The sequence below is a fragment of the Hyperolius riggenbachi genome, chromosome 8 (genome assembly GCF_040937935.1).
Source record: "Hyperolius riggenbachi isolate aHypRig1 chromosome 8, aHypRig1.pri, whole genome shotgun sequence".
Lineage (NCBI taxonomy): Eukaryota > Metazoa > Chordata > Amphibia > Anura > Hyperoliidae > Hyperolius > Hyperolius riggenbachi.
Window position 1 is genome coordinate 155,582,959 of NC_090653.1, and position 21,632 is coordinate 155,604,590.

The 21,632-nt window shown below is 42.1% G+C and overlaps 1 protein-coding gene across 4 annotated transcripts in view; it reads right to left on the reverse strand.

The window, feature by feature from the left end:
* Positions 1-21,632, reverse strand: part of NEXMIF (neurite extension and migration factor) — a 596,318-nt gene that overhangs the window by 377,617 nt on the left and 197,069 nt on the right. For all 4 annotated transcript variants that reach the window (XM_068247579.1, XM_068247580.1, XM_068247581.1 and 1 more), the window contains one exon: positions 7,422-7,509. The gene's annotated coding sequence lies outside the window, so the exon portion shown is untranslated. The remainder of the gene's footprint in view (positions 1-7,421; positions 7,510-21,632) is intronic.

Genomic DNA, 21,632 nt, shown 5'->3' on the forward strand with positions numbered 1-21,632 from the left:
CAATTACTTTGGGATAATGCTGTCCTTTCTTGGCTAGCATTGTCCTGCTGAACTAGCAATGGCTTGTTTCTAGCGGCAGTTGTTGCCTGCTGGCTTGTGTATGCTAAGCTGGTGCTGGTACGGTATGAGCAGCCCAATAAGCCTGGGGTCTCTCATGACAAATACATGGGAAACAGCTAGGAAGAGCTTTCACGGCAGCACAGGCTGGGAACCACTGCTATAGGCATGAAACAGTGGTCAGAAGATCCAGATTCTGCTTCATCTGCCTTGTAAATGGCATACCCATGGCTATTGTACCAGCCAAATTAGCATATTCCTGTTACAAGCAGGCAAGTGCAGACATTGGAGTACCATCCTAATCTTAGGAAGAACAATGATCATAAAAAATGCATCTTGGACCACATATCTTCACTGCACGTTTAGCTAACCAAGGGGGTCTGTAGGGTATCACACATATAGCTTCATAGACAGGAATTTCCCAATCCAACTTTTTCTGTCCATATCAAAAAATAACCATTTAATGTTATAGGGTCAACTTTACCTTGGCTAATGCTCTGAAAGTTTGAATTTAATCACTCCAGTTAGTAATAAGACATTTGGCCTCGAGCTTAAAAGTATATAATAGAAGGTGTTTCAATGGCTATACAAATGGATAGTTCAGTAGACAGGTTATATAGAGTAGTATAATAGTTCTATACCAAACAAGATTTAGCTATAGCTAAAGACTACCGTGTGTGCGTGTATGTGCATGTTCATGTACAGCCAAAGCAGATATCAATGAAGCTGAATTGCATTCAAGGTTAATAAACAAGGGAAAAAAGAAGATAGTTTGGGAACAGTCCAATAAAGCTACGTACACACCTGCGAGAATTGTTGGCCACCGGGGATCGAGAAACGATCCCTCGAGGACATTTCACAGGACAATGCTGTACAGACACATCCCTAGCCTTGAGCTCTGTTGTTATGGTGGTAGGGTGAAGGGATGATGATCGGTGGCCGACAGAGCAGCTTTAATCAGTTAGAAAAAAGTTTTGGAAATGGTCGTGCTCGGGCATCGAGGGTCGTTAAAAATTTGACAGGATGATGCCCGAGCAATATCGATCTGCGACCGCAGTACACACATCGATCATTAGCTGAAATGGCCTTTATCGGCCATTTCAGACACTGGGTATCACGTGTGTGTGTAGGTAGCTTTAGGGAGGACAGGCTCCTCTGGGTACAGTTAACATTGTCTCCAAGCAAATGGCAACGGCATATATGCAGAGTCCTAACACAGTACATTCACTTCATTTACATTACAATTAATAATGATGTCTCACAGTAGCCAAAAAACTGAATCCTTGCTTTTTCAATTATAGTGGTCTGATAAATAAAATCAAGCTGTGAGGTTTCCATGGTTCTTTCTCAGTTGGTAGCCGATCAAATTTACAGTATATTAAAATAATAAAATATAGGAGTCAGCAAGCTCCTTATCTCAGAGTCCCAAGCTTAATGATTGTAGATATGCATTAAAGCAGCTGCTGGATTCAAGTGCAATCTTCATTAAACATGATTAGTATGCAAGCACAATTGTACTTAGAGTACATGTCACATGCAAATCTCAAACAGGCAGCAAGCTCAATACCAGCCAGTGTGAGACAACAGAAAGTGTGAATAATAAGCAAAAATCCAATGATGTACAGTGTTCCTACTACAACGGCTGAGGGGCTACTGATCATTTGATCAGGGGTCCCCAAACTTTTGCGGTCAAGGGCCGGGTCAACATACTTCAGACTGCTGGGGGCCAGAACACACATACAATGATGTAGAAAAACATTACATTGAATCTAGGTATTGATTCCCCCAATCATGCCCAGAGGAGAACTCCCAGCAGCAGCCATTCAGTCATGGCGCACCAGAAGAAGGTCTTTGTGCACCAGGCAATGAAGCATACCCAGGTGACAACCTGACATCCAGTTGGACAGCAGTGTCACCTGATGAACCTGATTGGAAGCCAGCGAATGACTGCTCGCTGGCTTCTACAATATGTGGATGGGTGGGGAGAAAGTTGAAGTCACCCATAACTATGACCTCATTTTTACTTGCAGCTTTTTCAATCTGCTGTAGTAATTGCTGTTCTGCAGCTTCATGAATATGTGGTGGCCTGTAGCATACCCCAATAAGCAAAATGCAACCTTTATTTCCACCATGAATATTTACCCAAACGGACTCCACATCTTTACAATCTTCCTCCATCTCATCGTTCAGGACAGCTGTAAAATAATTCTTAACAAAGAGACAAACCCCTCCACCTTTTTTCCCTGTTCTATCCTTCCTAAACACATTGTATCCCTCTAAATTCACTATCCAGTCATGGCTTTCATCCATCCATGTCTTGGTTATTCCCACAATGTCATAGCCTTTGTCAATCAGAATGAACTCTAGTTCGTCCATTTTATTTGCAAGGCTCCTAGCATTGGTTACCATGCACTTTATGTTTTTACCACCACATTTACCAATTTTGGTTATATGAAATTGGCTACTTGAAGTTTTACCAACCTCCTTACTCTTTACACTGTCCCCACCCCCCTCTCAACCCCCTATAATGCTAGGCTCCCACTGTCTTTTTACCTTATCGTGTCTACATATTGAGACTTTACCCTCCCACCTCCCCCCAGATCCTAGTTTAAAATCTCCTCCAACCGTTTAGCCATCTTCTCCCCCAATGCAGCTGCACCCTCTCCATTAAGGTGCAGCCCATCCCTGCTGTAGAACATGTAGCCAACTGCAAAGTCTGCCAAGTTCTCCCGGAACCCAAACCCCTCCTTCCTACACCAATTTCTCAGCCACTTATTTAACTCCCTAAGCTCCCTCTGTATCTCAGATGTAGCACGTTGCACTGGCAGTATTTCAGAAAACACCACCTTGGAGGTCTTTGCTTTAAGTTTATCTCCAAGTACCTGAAAATCATTTTTGAGGACCTTCCATCTCCCACTAACTTTGTCATTGGTGCCAATGTGTACCATGACAGCCGGGTCTTCCCCAGCCCCACCCAATAATCTGTCAATTCTTTCCGCTACATGCCGAACCCAAGCACCTGGGAGACAACAGACTGTACGGCATTCACGGTTTCTTCGACAGATTACCCTATCTGTGTGCCTAGTAATTGAATCCCCTGCCACCAGTATCTGTCTAGCCTTAGCTGCACTCCTATTCCCTTTCTCGTTGCAGCAGTCTGACCCTTGGTTGCTAAGGGACACATCCTGCTGCAGCATTGCTACTCCAGAATCATCCTCCCCAATATTACGCAAACAAGCATACTTATTAGGGAGGGACAACTCGGGTCTAGCCTCCATGCCACTTTTCCCCCTAACCCTTCTAACTGTGACCAGACTAGCGGCTACCTCTGCTTCTTGCTCCGGCTGTACTCCACCCACCTCATCTTCACCAGTTTCCTCCAGTGTCTGGATCGTGAGATCCAAGCTCTTCTCCATGTTGTGTATGTGTCTCAGTGTTGCGAGATGATTATTTAGCTCTGTGACTTTAGCCTCTAAATGAGCAACACGCATGCAACAGTAAACACCCTCAATCTGCTGATCAAGGCATGCATACATGTTGCAGGATGTACACTGTACTGCATTAAGTTCCCTTTAAGTAAATATTCTTTTTCAAAAACCAAAAATAAGAGCATCTGAAGGGTTAACTTGTAGCAAGCTTTCAGACATTTGGTCTTCTACGACACTTAATCAATACAATCTATCATAGCACTCCTGCTCTTTCACTCCCACCCCACAAAGATGTATTTTCTGGTGAGACACATCTATTCATATCATCTGACACTGCAGTATGCTTGACAATAGACCTTGAGTCAATAAACGTTGCATGGTGTTTATCAATCCACATCACCTGTAGAGACACTTTAAGGGACAAAATCGGCACATAGGCAATAGTACCCCTATTCAATTAGATTAAATGGAGCTATTCCTGCTGTTTCTATCAACTGATTTCAAATATTACCAAGGCGACACTATCTCCTATCACACTTTCTAATTACAAAAAGAATGAGAATCTAGATACCTTACCTCTATCCCTAGATTTTAGCAAGGTATTTCTTAGAGCAATTTTCTGATAATATATTGTAAAGTGTACCTCCCACCGTAAAAACACATCAAGATTTAGTAATTTTTCATAACAGAGACTACAATGTATAGGTTGCACTCAAATAAAATGTGAAGTTGACAAGCGGAGCAGGCGAGGAGAGGTAGAGTTTCCCAATGGCAGCTCTGGAAGGGGAATCAGGGACGTCCCAAGTGTGTGTGTGTGGGGGGGAGGGGCACAGCGCAGCTCGGGGGGGGGGGGGCAGAGAGCGGCGTATAGGGGATGAAAAGGCATGTCATGGACAAGAGAGAACATGAAAACACATATATCCAGTCACATCGCCTCTAGTTAGGCTACTTGAAAAAGGTATTAAGGAAAAGGAGATGCTAAAGGGGGTGTGGCCATAAAAATTGCAAAAAAAAAAAATTAACCCTTTGCACACTCGCATGCAAAGGTTCAAACAAATGCATTCACAGATTCACTCATCCAGGCACCACTGTTATCCCTACAGCTAAGTTAAAAGCCAGGGTCTTAGTTCACAGAAGAATGCATTCTTATGCTTAGTCACCTATACTGCGCAGAAGTACCCAGGTAAACGTAGGTGTCCTAACTCTGGCCCTGTAACATGCATAGTGCAGACATGCAAACATTCATTGCATCAAACCTATCTAGCTAGGGGTTAGGAGCACACAGCCTGACGTCCTCTCCTGGGACAGATAGCGCATCTTACCAATCGCACAAGGGAGCTAACGTAATGTATCAATATGCACCATGCACATACAGGATCTTCTAAAAAAAATTTGCATATTGTGATAAAGTTCATTATTTTCTGTAATTTACTGATAAACATTACACTTGACTTTTTTTGTTTTAAAAACACTTTTCTTTTATTGGTCGGATGAAATATGCTAATTTTTTGAGATAGGAAATTTGGGTTTTCATGAGCTGTATGCCAAAATCATCAATATTAAAACAATAAAAGGCTTGAACTACTTCAGTTGTGTGCAAATATATAAATGTCTAATGTTTATCAGTACATTACAAAAAATAATGAACTTTATCACAATATGCTATTTTTTTTGAGAAGATCCTGTACACCAGTGTAAGCTGTGTACATGCTGAAAAAAACACAGACAGGGGAAGGAGGGAGTGCACTGGATTAAAACCCTGTCCACAAGGGTAAGTAACAAGAAAAGAAAAAACATATCCAGGCACATCGCCTCTAGTTAGGACATTTAAATAAGTTATTAAGGAAAAAGAGGTGCTAAAGGGGGTGTGCCCAGAAAAATAGCAAACAAATTAACCCTTTGACCAGAGAACGTGCCTCTGTGTCCCATCTGCCCCCTCTTGTGGCCCCTCAGGTTCACGTTAAAGAAAAGAGCCCCACCAGCATGTTTACAAATAAATGTACTTTCGACCTTGTAAGTACACAATGAATCGGCAATTGCAAAATAAATGTAGTCACCTGTTGTCTCATAAATACCTATTGTTGTGAAAACCAGCCATACAACCCCCTCCCCTCTTTGTCCAGTTTGGAAAAACCTAGTGGCATTTTTTTCCTGAAGCCTTTCGAAAAGAGACCGAAGCTCTGCGGCAAACCCCACCTGTGTAACTGAGGCCTGCTGGAGGGGTGGGGATTCACAATAACTAATCATGAGTGAGCGAGTGACTTAATCCATTATTGCAATTGCTGACTGTGTAATTACAACAAGGTGTAAAGTAAAATAATTCTCAAGCATCCTAGAGGTGCTCTTTAACCATTTAAGCCCGCAGGGATTTTCACCTTATGCATCAGAGCAATTTTCACCTCCCATTAATTCGCTAATAACTTTATCACTACTTAACACAATTTATTGATCTATATCTTGTTTTTTCCACCACTAATTAGGCTTTCTTTGGGTGGTACATTTTGCTAAGAATTATTTTTTTATAAATGCATTTTAACAGGATAAATAAGAAAAAAATGGAAAAAACTCATTATTTCTCAGTTTTCGTCCATTATAGCTTTAAAATACTACCATAATTAAAATCCATGTATTTTATTTGCCTGTTTGTCTCGGTTATGACACCATTTAAATTTTGTCCCTATCACAATGTATGGCGCCAATATTTTATTTGGAAATAAAGGTGCATTTTTTCCGTTTTGCGTCCATCACTATTTACAAGCTTATAATTTAAACAATGTTCGTAGTATACCCCCTTCAAATGCATATTTAAAAAGTTCAGACCCTTAGGTAACTATTTATGTTTTTTTTTTTATTGTAATTTGTTTTTTTTTTATTAAACATTTTATTTGGGTAATATTTTGGTGTGGGAAATAAACAGTTAATCTTTAATGTTATTATATGTGTAAATTGTAATGTAAAAAATATGTAGATGTAGTTTTACTATTTGGCCACAAGATGGCCACCTTGAGTTTATGTTTTTTTCCTTGTGCTTCTCGATCACCGGAAGCACAAGGCGCACGGGGACATTTTTTTTTTGCAGAAAGACTGAAGCCTCTAGTAAGAGTGCTTCGATTTTTCTGCTGGGGACACGGATCAGTGATTGGGAACCATGTTCTCGTTCCCTGATCCCAGGGCTACCAGGGACAGCACGGGGGCGCACCCGCGATCGCGCGAGTGATCAATATCCCACATTTAATTTAAAGCAAGTCATTTGAAATATTTCTTTTTTTCTCTGGTTTTTAATCTGCTATACATACATATTGATTAGGAATACAATATTTTACATGCCTATGAATAAATAAATATTTTGGTAAGTTATATGCGCCTTGCTTGCATTGAGCTCTAGTTGCAGTCTTCACTAGGTTTCTCCCCCTTTCACATGTTATAGATTTAGCTAAGGACGGTCCCAGTAGCACAGTGGGCTGAGACTTGTCCTATCAGCATAGTCTATCCGGAGGACTTATTGTTACACCGGAGAAACTCAACCACTGACTGTGGGTAATGAATATAATCGGATGTTGCTTGGAAAAGATGTATGGACTTGATCGGCAGCAGGCCCTTTGAAGATACGCATAGGGCATGTGAGTACCGCCAATGCCGGCTAAAACACAATAGTGCTATTTGTTGGAGTTGATTTGCTCGCACCCACAGGTGGTGAGTTGCGCTTTTCTCCGCTAGCTGGGTCCTTATGTATAGAACTACTTGCATCCAAAGTCTGGCTGTTGCTAAAGCTGAAGGGTTTGGCTTGTAATGAGAGCGTTTTCCATATAGGAAGAGGCGTGCAATGTGCACACGGGCAGGATTGAAAATCAGACTTGACTTGTTTCAACAGTAACTGTAAACAATGTAATGTAAAAAACTGTATATAGCCAAATAAGTGGTTTTAGCAGCCCTTACCTGCAGATTTTCTGCTGCAAAGAAGCCGTTATTGAATCATAATCCACAGTTTAACTTCTGTTCCTTCAAAAGCAGCTCCAATTCAAATCTAACAAGTCAATAAAGAAAAATTCAGTTAAAGTGAATGGACATGGTTATGACAGCAATCAATGACTTCTATGACAGTTTTATTTCTTTAGTGGTTTTACTGTGACAGAACACAAGTCAACAAAATCAAATATAATTATAAGAAAAAGTGCCTGTGCACTGGGAGCAAGTATGCAAATGTACAAAATACACTGAATCAATCTAGCTGAGCGCTACAACTTGTCCTGACAGGGTTCCATAGAAAACATTGTGCAGAGAATTACAGACAGAGGCTGCCTCTGGGTCAGGTATCCCAGCCCAGAGAGTATCCGTGAGGTGAAATGATTGTTCATTTTATTCATGCTATTGAAATGCTTTCTTGAAATATTCTTTTATTCAGAAAATGACTCTTTCAAATGTAATGGTACCTTCTGGGAATGAGAGGGAGAGGATTTTCTTTCCAGCTGTGATGATAGACCCAGCACAAAAATGCATCTACCTAGGAAACTGTAGATCATAGGAATGAAAGAGTCAAGAGAGCTCTGTCTGGTGAGTACAACTCTGGTACGTTTGGCCGGGTAGCAGGATAGATATAGCAGGTGATCCATTTCAAGATACTAAAGAACAAAAGCTAAGTTGTCTTGTCACAGTTACAACTCACAGGAGCATTGCAGAAGAGGTTTGCAAACTCTTTTACTAACTCCTTAAAAATCAGATGTTCTAAACTACTTATGTGGCATTATGGAAAATGTACCGCTGTATAGTCCATAAATTAATATTACATATTCATACAGTGCCAACAGTTTATAGAATACACTAAGCCTGTCATAAAACTATCAAACTTTAGGTACGATTTCTGAGAGAAACCAATAAACCAACCAGCATGCTTCTGGGTTGTGGGAGGAAATACGAAGACTTAAAGTGACCCACACAAACACATGGAGACCATACACACTATGTAGACAGTTTACTGACTGAGTCAGATATGATACTCTAGTGCTGCAAGACACGTGTGTTAACCACTTTAGTCACCATGCCATTTATATTCAGCCAGGGGCAGGAGGAGTAAGACGGAGCCCCAAGAGGAGCACAACCGGTGACTGCAATCACTCAGATCATAATCTTTCACTGGGGGCACTGCACATGCTACTTAGAGGGGGGAAGGGTGTTCACCCCCAGAGGCCATTTAGCCATCACCCAGAAATGCAAAGCCATCCAATACCATATACTGGCAACTGTGGCAGGAGGTTTGCTCCAAAATGCCCAACTGAATGTCATCTCTCCACTTCTACAGCTAAATCCCCAGAGATGGTGGCTGGTGAGATGGACTAAAGCATACAGAAATATGTTGGAATATTTTAGTGCTTTATAAATCAATAATAATAATAATAAGGAAATGTGTAAAAAGTATAGAAACCAGTTAGGCCAACTTCCAGGGGTATGAGGTAGAGAGCATGCCCTCCCAGTTGGCACCAGTGACCCCCTACATTCCAGGTCATACTAGAGAACCCCAGTGTAGCACAGCTGCTTGTTGGCATGGTTACAGTGCCCCCAGGGTGACTTCTATGAACTAGCAGCAGGCAGCTGATAAAGCTGGGCACAGTGCTTGTCTGGCAGCACAGAATCAACCAATAATTGTTATCAAGTCACACATAGGCAGGGTGAAAGGGAGAACAATAGACTCAGCCAAGACAATCCAGGAGTCTGGACCTCTCTGGGACTCATTTTTTTTGTAGAAGGGGGGCTTCATCCTATGTTTTGCTGAGCAGGCCCACTTACACCACTGCTAAATTCACATACCCATTTTCTGTTGCATGGCCAAGCACATTGAGTGTCAGTAAAAAAAAATACTTGGTCAGACATTTTTATTAATAATAATAATAATAATACACTGCTCTTGACTTTACTGGGTTCTGTTGCTGCCTTTAGTCCCTCATTATACTCCTATTCTCCAAGTCACTGTGCCCACTCCTCATTGTAATGTCCTCTTAGCATGTCCTCTTTGTTTTCTACTTCCTGTCAAGTATGTAATAAATAATGATTTGGTGTGCCAATTCTTCTTGAGCGTTAAAGGGAACCCAGGTGAGAGGCATATTGGGTCTTCCATATTTATTTTCTTTTAAACAATACCAGTAGCCTGGGAGTCCTCCTGATCCTGTGTCTCTAATACTTTTAGCCATAGACCCTGAACAAGCATATGCAGATCAGGTACTCTGACTGGTTTTATTGGATTAGCCATATTCTAGTTCCAAGGTTTTGACTCAGACACTACTTATGCCAGAAGATTAACAGGGCTGCCAGGCAACTGCCATTGTTTACAAGGAAATAAATATGGCAGTCTCCGTATCCCTCTCACCTCGGGTTCCCTTTAACCAGGCATTTACCAGGCTACATGCCACTGTGCATTGATGTGCTCACCCCTTTCCTTTCATTACCTTGTGGTGCCCTTGTGGTGCATGCTGCTTCTTAAGTCAACTCTTACCCACTGTTGTCTTCTGTTCCAGTATTAGTGACCCCTTTGCCCTCTGACTTGTTTCACATCATTGTTGCTAATCTCCACAGTTGCAGCTGGATAGTGTACTGGTTAAAGACACCACCTTTGACACAGGAGACCAGCATTAGAATCCTGGCTGTATCCAGTTAGCTATTCATTGAGAAAGATGCTCCAGGGTGGCCTATTGTGTTTGCCCTTAGTGGCTGCAGCTTTCAAGGTCTTTGAGTGCAACAAGAGAAAAACACTATACAATTGTTTGCACCTGTTCTCCACTCCTGATGTTCCTGCATCAGTGATCACCTCTCCTAATTTTCAACTGATGCTAACATCATCATCCTTATCCCCATCCCACTGACTATGATTGCCACTGTCACACATGCATCTTGATCATATTCCATGTTTGTGCTAAAATACAAAACAAAACAAAAAAATATTCCCTCTAAACTATTCCAGGCGATTGTGTTCCATCACCAGAATATGTCATTTCCAACTCTTTTGCTGTTCTTGCCCTACCTTTCATCCAACAAAAGACTGAGTTGTACCATGAACATTCCAGGGTCTTGTACACCTGGAAAGAGTATGGATGCTTGTGGTCTCCCTGTGGAACCACTGTCTTCACCTAAAACCTGTTTTCATTTATTTAAGGCTTGCCATGTATGCCTTTCTAATTAAAAATAACTCAAAGCCTTCCAAAGCTCAGCTTTAAGAAGGTCAAGGTAGAAAATATGATCAAGGACACAGACAACGAGACCTGCAAACGAGATAAGCAGAGGAACACCAAGAGCCCCAATAGTGTAGTATGTATTGACAAAGGAGATAATGACAAAGAGTAATAGTTGTTATACTCACAAGCATGGGTCACCAATAGGCAACCACTGTAAAGGCAGGTGGGGAGATTATCCTGACCCCACTCAGGAATAAGAAGTCGCTCTTTGTAGATAGTAGAAAAGGGTGCAACCCTCCACCCAGGGTGGATACAATATTATATAAGAGAGAACAGAGGCGCCAAAAGGATAAAAGGGGTTTTAAAGGAGCTTAAAAGCCAAAAATTTGGTAATTAGAGGAGGCAGTGGTGGACTTACCCCCTCCAAGCAGACACAACACGACTGTACATTCAGTCTATTTTACCCCATCCCCCACCCCTGTGTGGTTCTCCTCCTCTCCCATTCTCCCCCCCCCCCCCCCACCAACACAACCCACCAACATAACAATTCTATAATACAAAATACTGTACCTTTACTGCCAATATACCATATTATGTTGCACATGTTTGTCACTCATTGATCGAAGCTTTAAATGTAGGATGTATCATAGCAGAAACAATATACCCTCTGATCTCTGTCATTTGCAGCTGTAACTCCTTTTTCTATTGCCTGAGGAAGCGGGCACTGACCCGTGAAACGCGTTGCTTTGTTTTATCTGGAGTTCGTTAATAAATAGACTGAATGTACAGTCGTGTTGTGTCTGCTTGGAGGAGGTAAGTCCACCACTGCCTCCTCTAATTACCAAATTTTGGGCTTTTAAGCTCCTTTAAAACCCCTTTTATCCTTTTGGCGCCTCTGTTCTCTCTTATATAAGACAACGAGACCTGTTCAGGTACTGGAGTCATTGATTTCCTCTGTGTATACTAAACAACAGATGCACATTCTTTTCAGGACAAAAAACACTGAGCTGCTCTCAAGTCAAAGAATTAATTACTCCCCACCCCTCAAAAAAACTGCAGACAGAACCTATGCTTATTATATATTGAAACACCAATTAAAAGGCTTGGTAGTTGCATGATAATGTAACCTTTACATCAAATGAAAGAACTAGAAGGAACAATTATGAAAATTAATTTTACAAACTAGATGTTTACTGCTGCTCATACACATTGGATTGGAGCCACTTATCAACCCAGAGCTTCCTGCTTTTTCACATAGACGATGAAAGGTATTAGGTCCTGATCTGAGGTCTGAATATCAACCTGCTTCAAGCAGAAGAAGGTATGGTTTAACTATGGGGCATATTTTTACCTTTTTGTTTGATTATCTGTATCTTGATTGCCCTTCTTTGCCTAGTACCGATGTATGTCTTTGTCTTCATCTTTCTAAAGCAGACGTTATGAACTGAGTGAAAGATGTTATTTTTTTTAAAAAGGGCTAGGAGAAACCTATGATGTTGACAAAGCGCTCTATGTTCATGTGCTTTATGCAAACATGTCTTTACAGAAGTTCTGAGCTTTTGGGGAAAAAAAGAAGGTATGAACAGTTACTTTGACCTAAGCTCTTCAGAAGTTTCAAAAGTGGTGTGAAGAGAGATCTGTGAACGTAATCTAAGAGCAGCTTCGAAGGGACTGAGCTTTTAGCAAGCCACACTTAATGATGTAAGCAGGGAAAACTGCTTCCAACTAGTTTATTCTGAGATCGGAGAAAGCTCTGCCTCTGGTCAGCCTGTGACAGAGCAAGTTTCAATGCAGGGATGAGTCAAGGTATAATTCAGGGCTGGAGCTGATCTGTCTGGACAATAAGAGAATATGAATATTCTCTTTCCACCTCCTGAGTCCTGACCGCTATTTCCCAGGAGAAACACAATAATGACCCACAGTTTACATCTTCACACGATTTCTAACATCTGCAAGAAAGGGTAACTTTGGCTGCTTAGAATATAAAAGCAATGTTTAATAGGAAGTGCTTGGTAGATACTGGGTGACACAAAACAAAGGACTGGCCCTTCTGACACTTGCCCATCACCATTTAGAAAAGAAAACTTGGCGAGATCAGTGGCTAGTTGAATGATGACTGACTCCACCCTATTCTGCAGTATCATTCCTTCTGCATATATTTTTTTATATTAATATGGATCTGAGACAAACGTTTGCTGCCTTCCTTTTTTCATTTTTCTGCCCCTTGCATATAGTTTATTGGGCAGTCTTCCCCCCAAATGCTTTTTTTAAAATTTTATTTATTACCTAATTGCATGTAAATGAATGTATCCATGCCCCCAGCTCCTTCAGCACCTAGGCATTCTGAGTCCCATGCTGCATGTGCTCAGCCTGGAGAGGAGGAGGCTTTTGCTGAAGCATGCATGAGATTTCAGAGGCAAGAAGGCGGAGAGGGGAGGAGAATGGAGGAGAGCGGAGTAGAGCTTTCACAGGCTGAAGGGTGGAGATGCAGAGCAGTTTGCCTGTGTAATGATGACAAGCAGAATATGGCTGCTTTCATTGTGTCACAGGACGAAATAATCATATACTGTCGAAGTTGTTTGCAGCTAGATTTAATGTGTAAACAATCTAAACTTTAGATAAGATATATATAAACGTTATTTGCTATACTTAGTTTTTCATCTTGGATCCGCTTTAAAGAAACACAGCATGACACAGCAAGATTCAAGTGAAGGTGAGTAGATAAAAGTCCAACATTGGCCTTTCTGTCTTCTGATCTTTGCTTTTAATGCATCCTTATAATAAATACTGTAATCTTTACTTTGTAACCAATGATGTTGCACAATCTATAATGATACTTTTCAAACAGTCCGTTGTATGACTGCCTATGACACACCCCCTTCTGTCGACTATGATTAGCTGCAGCAATTGGCCATGACGCTGATTGTATGGCATGCATGTTTGGCGGGATGGCACGTGCGATGGAAAGGTGTCCAGAGAGATAACACGCGCACTCCTCCCCCAAGCACCACAAGCTAACTCTTTAATATTTGTCTTCTAGGAAACAGTAACTGAGAGATTGTCTACACTAACATAAATAATGTTCTCAGTTCCTTGGCTTACACATTTTACAAAGGCGTACAACTATAAATCATGGAGGTAGAAATAGATACCGCTCAACCCCCAATGCTGGGCAGTGCTAGGACCTGGAAGCCTGAATCCACAAGTCAAATTGAAGAAAGAATGGTCCGCACATGTCCACTTATCTGGTGACTTTATTTAGCTAGCCCGTACACTCTCGACCAGTTTCTTTGAGAGTAAACCTAGTGCCCGTACTTGGCTTAATTTAGTGGGCTCCTACAAATGTGGGGTTTCCACATGTAATTATTGTGGGGTTCATGAAAAGACATGTGTTGCGGTTTTTACCTCCAATGGGCGCACTTTCCCTATCAGTCAATTTATTAATTGTGGCTCCACATATGTGGTATACCTGGTCACATGTAGGGCGTGTGCGCTCCAATATGTTGGTTGCACCGCAAGACCGCTTAGATCTAGAATCAGTGAGCACTATAGGGGTCCCTCCTGGCTTAGCTACAATATATCTAATGTGGCCAAACATTTTCTTCATGTACACCATGGTGACATGTCGTCTTTTGTATTGCATGGTTTAGAACGTGTACATTTTTCACAGAGAGGAGGTGACCACTATGCGCGCTTACTGGCTCTAGAAGCTATGTGGATATTCAAGCTGGGCACCAGGGCACCTTTGGGTTTGAATTCACGCTGGGTCTTGGCCCTTGTTACCAATTAAGTGTTGTCTGCATTATTCCTCTTCCTCTCTGCATAGGTGTCTTAGTTGGTTTGTTGCTTTCTTTGTTGTGGTTCCTGTGGTTATAGCAGGATAAAAATAAGGAAACATATGATGATAATTCATGTATAATGTTTCTTTTATGTAATGAGCCCTAATTTTTTAATGCTGTTTTTTCTATATATAATTTTAAATTGTATGTGTACTATTATGTTCGTTTCATCAATCCTGTGAGATTGTTTGTAATATGTAACATAGGGGTGTTTTTCTATCTCTACCACCGGTGGAGTTGGAGGGATCTGCCCCCATTTGTCCATCCCCTCTTTTAGGGTGGAGCAATGTGCATATTGTATATACAGGATCTTCTCAAAAAATTAGCATATTGTGATAAAGTTCATTATTTTCTGTAATGTACTGATAAACATTAGACTTTCATATATTTTAGATTCAAATACACACAACTGAAGTAGTTCAAGCCTTTTATTGTTTTAATATTGATGATTTTGGCATACAGCTCATGAAAACTCAAATTTCCTATCTCAAAAAATTATCATATTTCATCCGACCAATAAAAGAAAAGTGTTTTTAAAACAACAAAAGTCAGCCTTCAAATAATTATGTTCAGTTATGTACTCAATACTTGGTCGGGAATCCTTTTGCAGAAATGACTGCTTCAATGCGGCATGGCATGGAGGCAATCAGCCTGTGGCACTGCTCAGGTATTATGGAGGCCCAGGGTGCTTCGATAGCGGCCTTAAGCTCATCCAGAGTGTTGGGTCTTGCGTCTCTCAACTTTCTCTTCACAATATCCCACAGATTCTCTATGGGGTTCTGGTTAGGAGAGTTGGCAGGCCAATTGAGCACAGTAATACCATGGTCAGTAAATCATTTACCAGTGGTTTTGGCACTTTGAGCAGGTGCCAGGTCGTGCTGAAAAATGAAATCTTCATCTCCATAAAGCTTTTCAGCAGATGGAAGCATGAAGTGCTCCAAAATCTCCTGATAGCTAGCTGCATTGACCCTGCCCTTGATAAAACACAGTGGACCAACACCAGCAGCTGACATGGCACCCCAGACCACCACTGACTGTGGGTACTTGACACTGGACTTCAGGCATTTTGGCATTTCCCTCTCCCCAGTCTTCCTCCAGACTCTGGCACCTTGATTTCCGAATGACATGTAAAAGTTGCTTTCATCCAAAAAAAGTACTTTGGACCACTGAGCAACAGTCCAGTGCTGCTTCTCTGTAGCCCAGGTCAGGCGCTTCTGCCGCTGTTTCTGGTTCAAAAGTGGGTTCATGCTTCCATCTGTTGAAAAGCTTTATGGAGATGAAGATTTCATTTTTCAGCACGACCTGGCACCTGCTCACAGTGCCAAAACCACTGGTAAATGGTTTACTGACCATGGTATTACTGTGCTCAATTGGCCTGCCAACTCTCCTGACCAGAACCCCATAGAGAATCTGTGGGATATTGTGAAGAGAAAGTTGAGAGACGCAAGACCCAACACTCTGGATGAGCTTAAGGCCGCTATCGAAGCACCCTGGGCCTCCATAACACCTGAGCAGTGCCACAGGCTGATTGCCTCCATGCCATGCCGCATTGAAGCAGTCATTTCTGCAAAAGGATTCCCGACCAAGTATTGAGTGCATAACTGAACATAATTTTTTGAAGGTTGACTTTTTTTGTTTTAAAAACACTTTTCTTTTATTGGTCGGATGAAATATGCTAATTTTTTGAGATAGGAAATTTGGGTTTTCATGAGCTGTATGCCAAAATCATCAATATTAAAACAATAAAAGGCTTGAACTACTTTAGTTATGTGTATTTGAATCTAAAATATATGAAAGTCTAGTGTTTATCAGTACATTACAGAAAATAATGAACTTTATCACAATATGCTAATTTTTTGAGAAGATCCTGTATAGTTGACGTGCAGTGTTTTAATCTTTAGCCATGAGTAAGGACCGTTGGGTCCGAAACATGTCGGCTATATGTTGCTGGATACGTCCTAAATAAAGTCACCAGATAAGTGGACATGTGCGGACTATTCTTTCTTCTATAAATCATGGAGGCACCCAACAAAACTTTGTCTCGCCCCCACTTTTTTCATACCCCCTTACCTCTCCCAGTGTGGTCATCCCCACGGCTAGAGGACACATCTGACAGGTGTCATATAACAAGAATGGACACAATGCCCCACCCCAATAAAATGTGCTCTGAAGTGTGGACCACTGCATTAGAGGAAGGGAGGGGAAGAAGTATGGGCCCCCCATGGTTCTGCAGGCTGTAATTATGCCACTGATTGTAAAGAAATAGGCTCCCAAATGTAGATGCTTCTAATTTTATCATAGAAAGTACAGCATTTGATTCATTAACGCTTGATAGAAACTGCTTAGAACACTCCCTTAGCGAATTCAGTCATTTTAATCAAACTTCCTGTAGAAAATATGTCTAAAATACTTTAAAACAAATCCTTTGAAATCAGGAAGGGAGCGAACTCACAGCCCAACTCTGAGAGCAAAAAAAAAGGAATGTCAGTGTTCCATAGTGTGGAAAGGTGTTCATGTGAATTTTAGGTTTTTAACAGGATCTGTGTCACCATGTTTGGAAACGTCTCTCACATCCTGTCCAGACAGAAAAAAAAGAAGTGAGTAAATTTCACCGGTATGGACAGATTAAACAGGAGCGTTATGATATTTTTATCAATGTATTTCCTATCCACAGGACAACCAAAGCTCCAATTAAAATCATTGAAGTACATGGCGGTCACGTTGACAAAAATTAGCAAAAGCCTCCTCAAGCCTCAGTGGATGAAGCAGATGTACATGTAATGGCCAGATCCCTTAGTTTGCCACGCCACTACGGCTGGCTGGGGCTCAAACTGGGGACCCAGCACTACAAAGTGAGAGTGCTATCCACTTCACCATGCATTTTATGGTGGGACTAGGATAATTGTAATCACATGCAATAATTGTAATCACGCGTAGATAATTGTAATCATATGTATAGTTACCCACTCTAAACGTTATTAATTTCATGACTACAGATTCCTATAACAGTTCCTATACCAAAATCCAAGTTTGTGCCATAGTCATATGGTGGTAGCTGTCACAAGGGCTATTACTCTTGCCTTAATAAAAACATATCACCTCACGCTTTCTTAAAATTCATACAAAACTGCTAGTAGCTTGCTTTTCAGAAAAAGGATGTGTACCATATTTCTATTTAAACAGCAGGGCCTGCCTCTTCCAGAGTGCACAGTAACACAGGTGCTTCCCTGCACCCAGTCACACTGGAGCTGAACAAAGCTATGTACACATTCAGTATTAAACTTGGTTGGGGTGGCCGATAAGGACCGCATGGGGTGAGAATATAGTGTGTGTACAGGAGCATGCCCAATCTTTAGTGACAGCTGACCGAACCCCAAGCGCTTAGTTCTACTACTTACTCTGCCTGCTGCAACCTGTTCTGTCATGTTCCATGCATCGCCCCTATTTTCCTTGGTTCATAGTTGCTGACTTGTCGCTAGCCTCTAGGCTAGTGATGCATCTGTACAGAACTCAACCCCAAACTGTCACCCAAAGTATCGAGTCCTAATCCTTGTGGGCAGCAGTCCTTACCGCATGCATGCATGAGGCTTAACTCTGAATTAAGAACAATATTATAAGCTCTGAAAGCATAAAACATCCATCAGGAAATATACTGCCTCCGCTAAGGCATCTTCTTCTCTTGGTGGGGCTCATTCACATAACACAGCAGGCACTAGAACCAGGGTCGGACTGGGACCCTGGGGGCCCACCAGAGAAATTTCAACCTGGGGCCCACACATCCCATTACTGCGGTGAAAAAAGGAACATGACCATGCACCGGAAGGTGGGCGTGGTCATGATGTATCATGGACAGGGCCAAATGTACATGAACTTAGCAGCATTGTAATTAAGAAACACTGCTACCCAGTAAAACTTTGCATAGAGTCCCCCTTTAATATAATGTCCCAGTTGCCATACATATGACATGGATTAGATTGTGATATTTTATTAAAAATAATCAAAAATACATAAGCATACACATAAATAAATAATAAAAGTATGCACATCAGTATGCCACAACACAAGGAAATGCCTCAGCATAAGAAATAAACAAATTATACCATAAGGAACATAGATAATCTGCCAAGGGGGTACTCATGCACTCACACTCATACTAACAAGACTTTAACAGATAACATAAACCACCACAAAAACTACACTGACAACACCTACATTACAACAGTCATACAACTAAAACCACCAACATAAACTACATTCAGACCACTTATATGGCAATTATGGAGCTTTTATGTCCAGAATTTGAGAAATGAACACTGAAGACTAAAGACAAACAAAGAAACGGGACACAAAAAATAAATTACAGGACAGTGCAAAGAAGAAATAAAAGGAAAATAATAAAAACCTCAACCAAAACACATATATACAGGAACACAAAGGGACAACTCCCTTGTGTTTGCGGCCTATCTTCAAAAAATGAGTATAAAAAAGATCAAAATCTACAGTGGAAGAGTAAGAGACAGAAAAGACCCATCACCAAGAGAGACTCTACCAGGTCAAGGAGGCTTGATGTTCTGCCACGCCAGAGCCCAAGCTCCTCTTCCCAGTTTACGCCTCTCTAAGTACCGAATTTGCCCAACCTCACCGAGTATGTTGCTCACCACCACCTGGACAGGCAAGATTTTCTGTCTAATAGCTAAATCACACCGTGCTAACCAAGTGCATCGCCTAACCACTAAACTGACTATATATAAAGTGCACAAATCATAACCCTGGCGTTGGTTGAAGGCTCCATATGCCCACTCATCATAACTGAGATGCTCCAGAAATGGGATATTGAGGGCCCTACCCACCTGTTTATACACCTCTATATTAAAGGGACATGACACCAGGAAGTGGTCCATGCTCTCCTCAACACCGCATCCTTGTCGAGGACAAACACGCTCCACCACACTCCTGCACTTCATGTTCCCCCCAACATAAAGCTTGCCCTGAAAAGTAAGCCAGGCGATGTCCCACAATTTATTCGGAATTCGCGGCGAGTTAAGCACTCGTAACCCCTCCTCCAAAATTGTGCCTGGGCAATCCCTCAAGGCCAGTGTGTCATGATAGTAAGAATCTATCACTCGAGCCAAAAGGGCTTTCCTCTCGACCAATCTGATATCTTCCACCATCAATCCCCACTGCAATAATTTCTTCATACAAGGTATAATGTAGGTCGGAAGATAGCCATGGCGTGCTCTCAAATTTTTCACTGGGCCACCGCTCTTCCAACTCGTAAGGAAAGGCTCACACCAAGCCTGAAAAATACTAACCCAACTAGGCGGGCTCTCTGCAAGCATGTTACCAACATTGTACTTAATGAAAATCAGAGAGAAAAAGACAATCGGGTTGACCATCCCTAGGCCACCCTCCCGCCTAGTTCTGAAAGTAATGTTCCTGCGTACATGGTTCAGCTTGTTCCCCCAGAGCATCTGGAAGAACAAGCCATTGATTCTGGTATACAGGGATGCTGGCAAAATTGTAACGTAGCTGACGTATAACATGATAGGAACCAGATAGGTTTTGATCAAGTCAACCCTTTCTCTAAGAGTTAAACTCCAACTCTTCCAACGTTCTACTTTTGCACTGACATCCTTTAGTTTGCTTTCCCAATTTCGCAGGCCATAATCGCCTGGGCCGAATCTGATGCCAAGGATTTTTATTTCGGGTTGAGGCACAGGGAAGGAACCAGGAAGTTCAAAGGATTCTCCATCCTTTCCCATCCAGAAAGTTTCACATTTATCTGGATTGATCATTGAACCTGATGCCAACGAGTACTGAGTGATCTCTTCGGCAGCCACCAACGCCTCCTCTGCCCCTGAGATCACTACAGTAACATCGTCAGCATACGCCAACACCTTTAGAGGCAAGACACCAGGGACGCCCACCGGAACCCCACTAAGCGTGCCGCCATCTAGCCTCCTTACGAAGGGGTCAATGGCAAACACATATAGTAGAGAACTCAAAGGGCAACCCTGGCGGACCCCAGAACTCACCTCAAAAGGCTGGCCGATCCATCCATTGATGAGCATGAAACTTTCAGCCCCTTTGTACAATGTCTGCAGCCAATTAACAAACCCACCCGGCAAACCATAAACGCAAAGCAAACGCCATAGATACTTGTGATTGACTCGATCAAAAGCCTTTGACTGGTCCAAAGTCAGCAGGTACTTTCCCCAACCTTCAGCCCTGCACCGTTCCAGGACTTCCCGGACAGCCAATAGTGCTGAGAGTGTGCTCCTACCCGAAACAGAACAGTGCTGATGGCAGGAAAGTACATCCGTTACCTGGGACAGACGCCAGAATAAAACTTTTGCCAGGATCTTCCTGTCGATGTTGAGAAGGCTGATGGGACGCCAATTCTCAATCATCTCAGGATCACGACCTTTTGACAAGAGGATAACTGCAGATTGCCTCATGGAGGGCGGTAACTGGCCCTCAGCAAGGCAGTCGTTAAAAACACCAGCCAATTGAGGGGCCAAGATAGATATGAAAGCCTTGTAAAATTCGGCCGTCAACCCATTCGGACCCGGGGTTTTTTTTGGTGCGAGACCACCAATGGCCTTCGCGACTTCTTCTGCAGTAATCTCTCCTGTCAAATCTGTAGCAGAAACATTTACATTTCCCAGACCAGGTGTGGAAGCCAAGAAGTTCTCCATTCTCGTTTGGTCAAGTGGCTTCTCTCCAAGCAGGTCAGCGTAAAACTCTCTAGCGATAGATAGGATCTCTGACCTGGACTTTGCCAAAGACCCCGATCTATCCCTGAGACCATTGACCGTCTTAAGCGCTGAACTTTGTTTGTAGCTCTGGTAAGGGTCAGGTGAGTGGTATTTCCCATGATCCCTCTCCAAAACCAAAGAAGCCAGCCGATCATACTGCTGTTGCTTGAGGCGAAGTTTGACCTCAGAGATCTCCCCCGGATCTCCACCCTCAGAAACGAGAATGTTTAACCTCTCCCTTAATTGCTGGTAAGCAATGTTCTTATCAATACTTCTACTTAATGCTAGACCCTTGAAAAATTTAATCACACGCTTCTTGACTAGCTCCCACCACTCAGACCTACTGTTGAATCAGTCCAGGATGGAAACCTGTGCATGAAAAAATTCCTC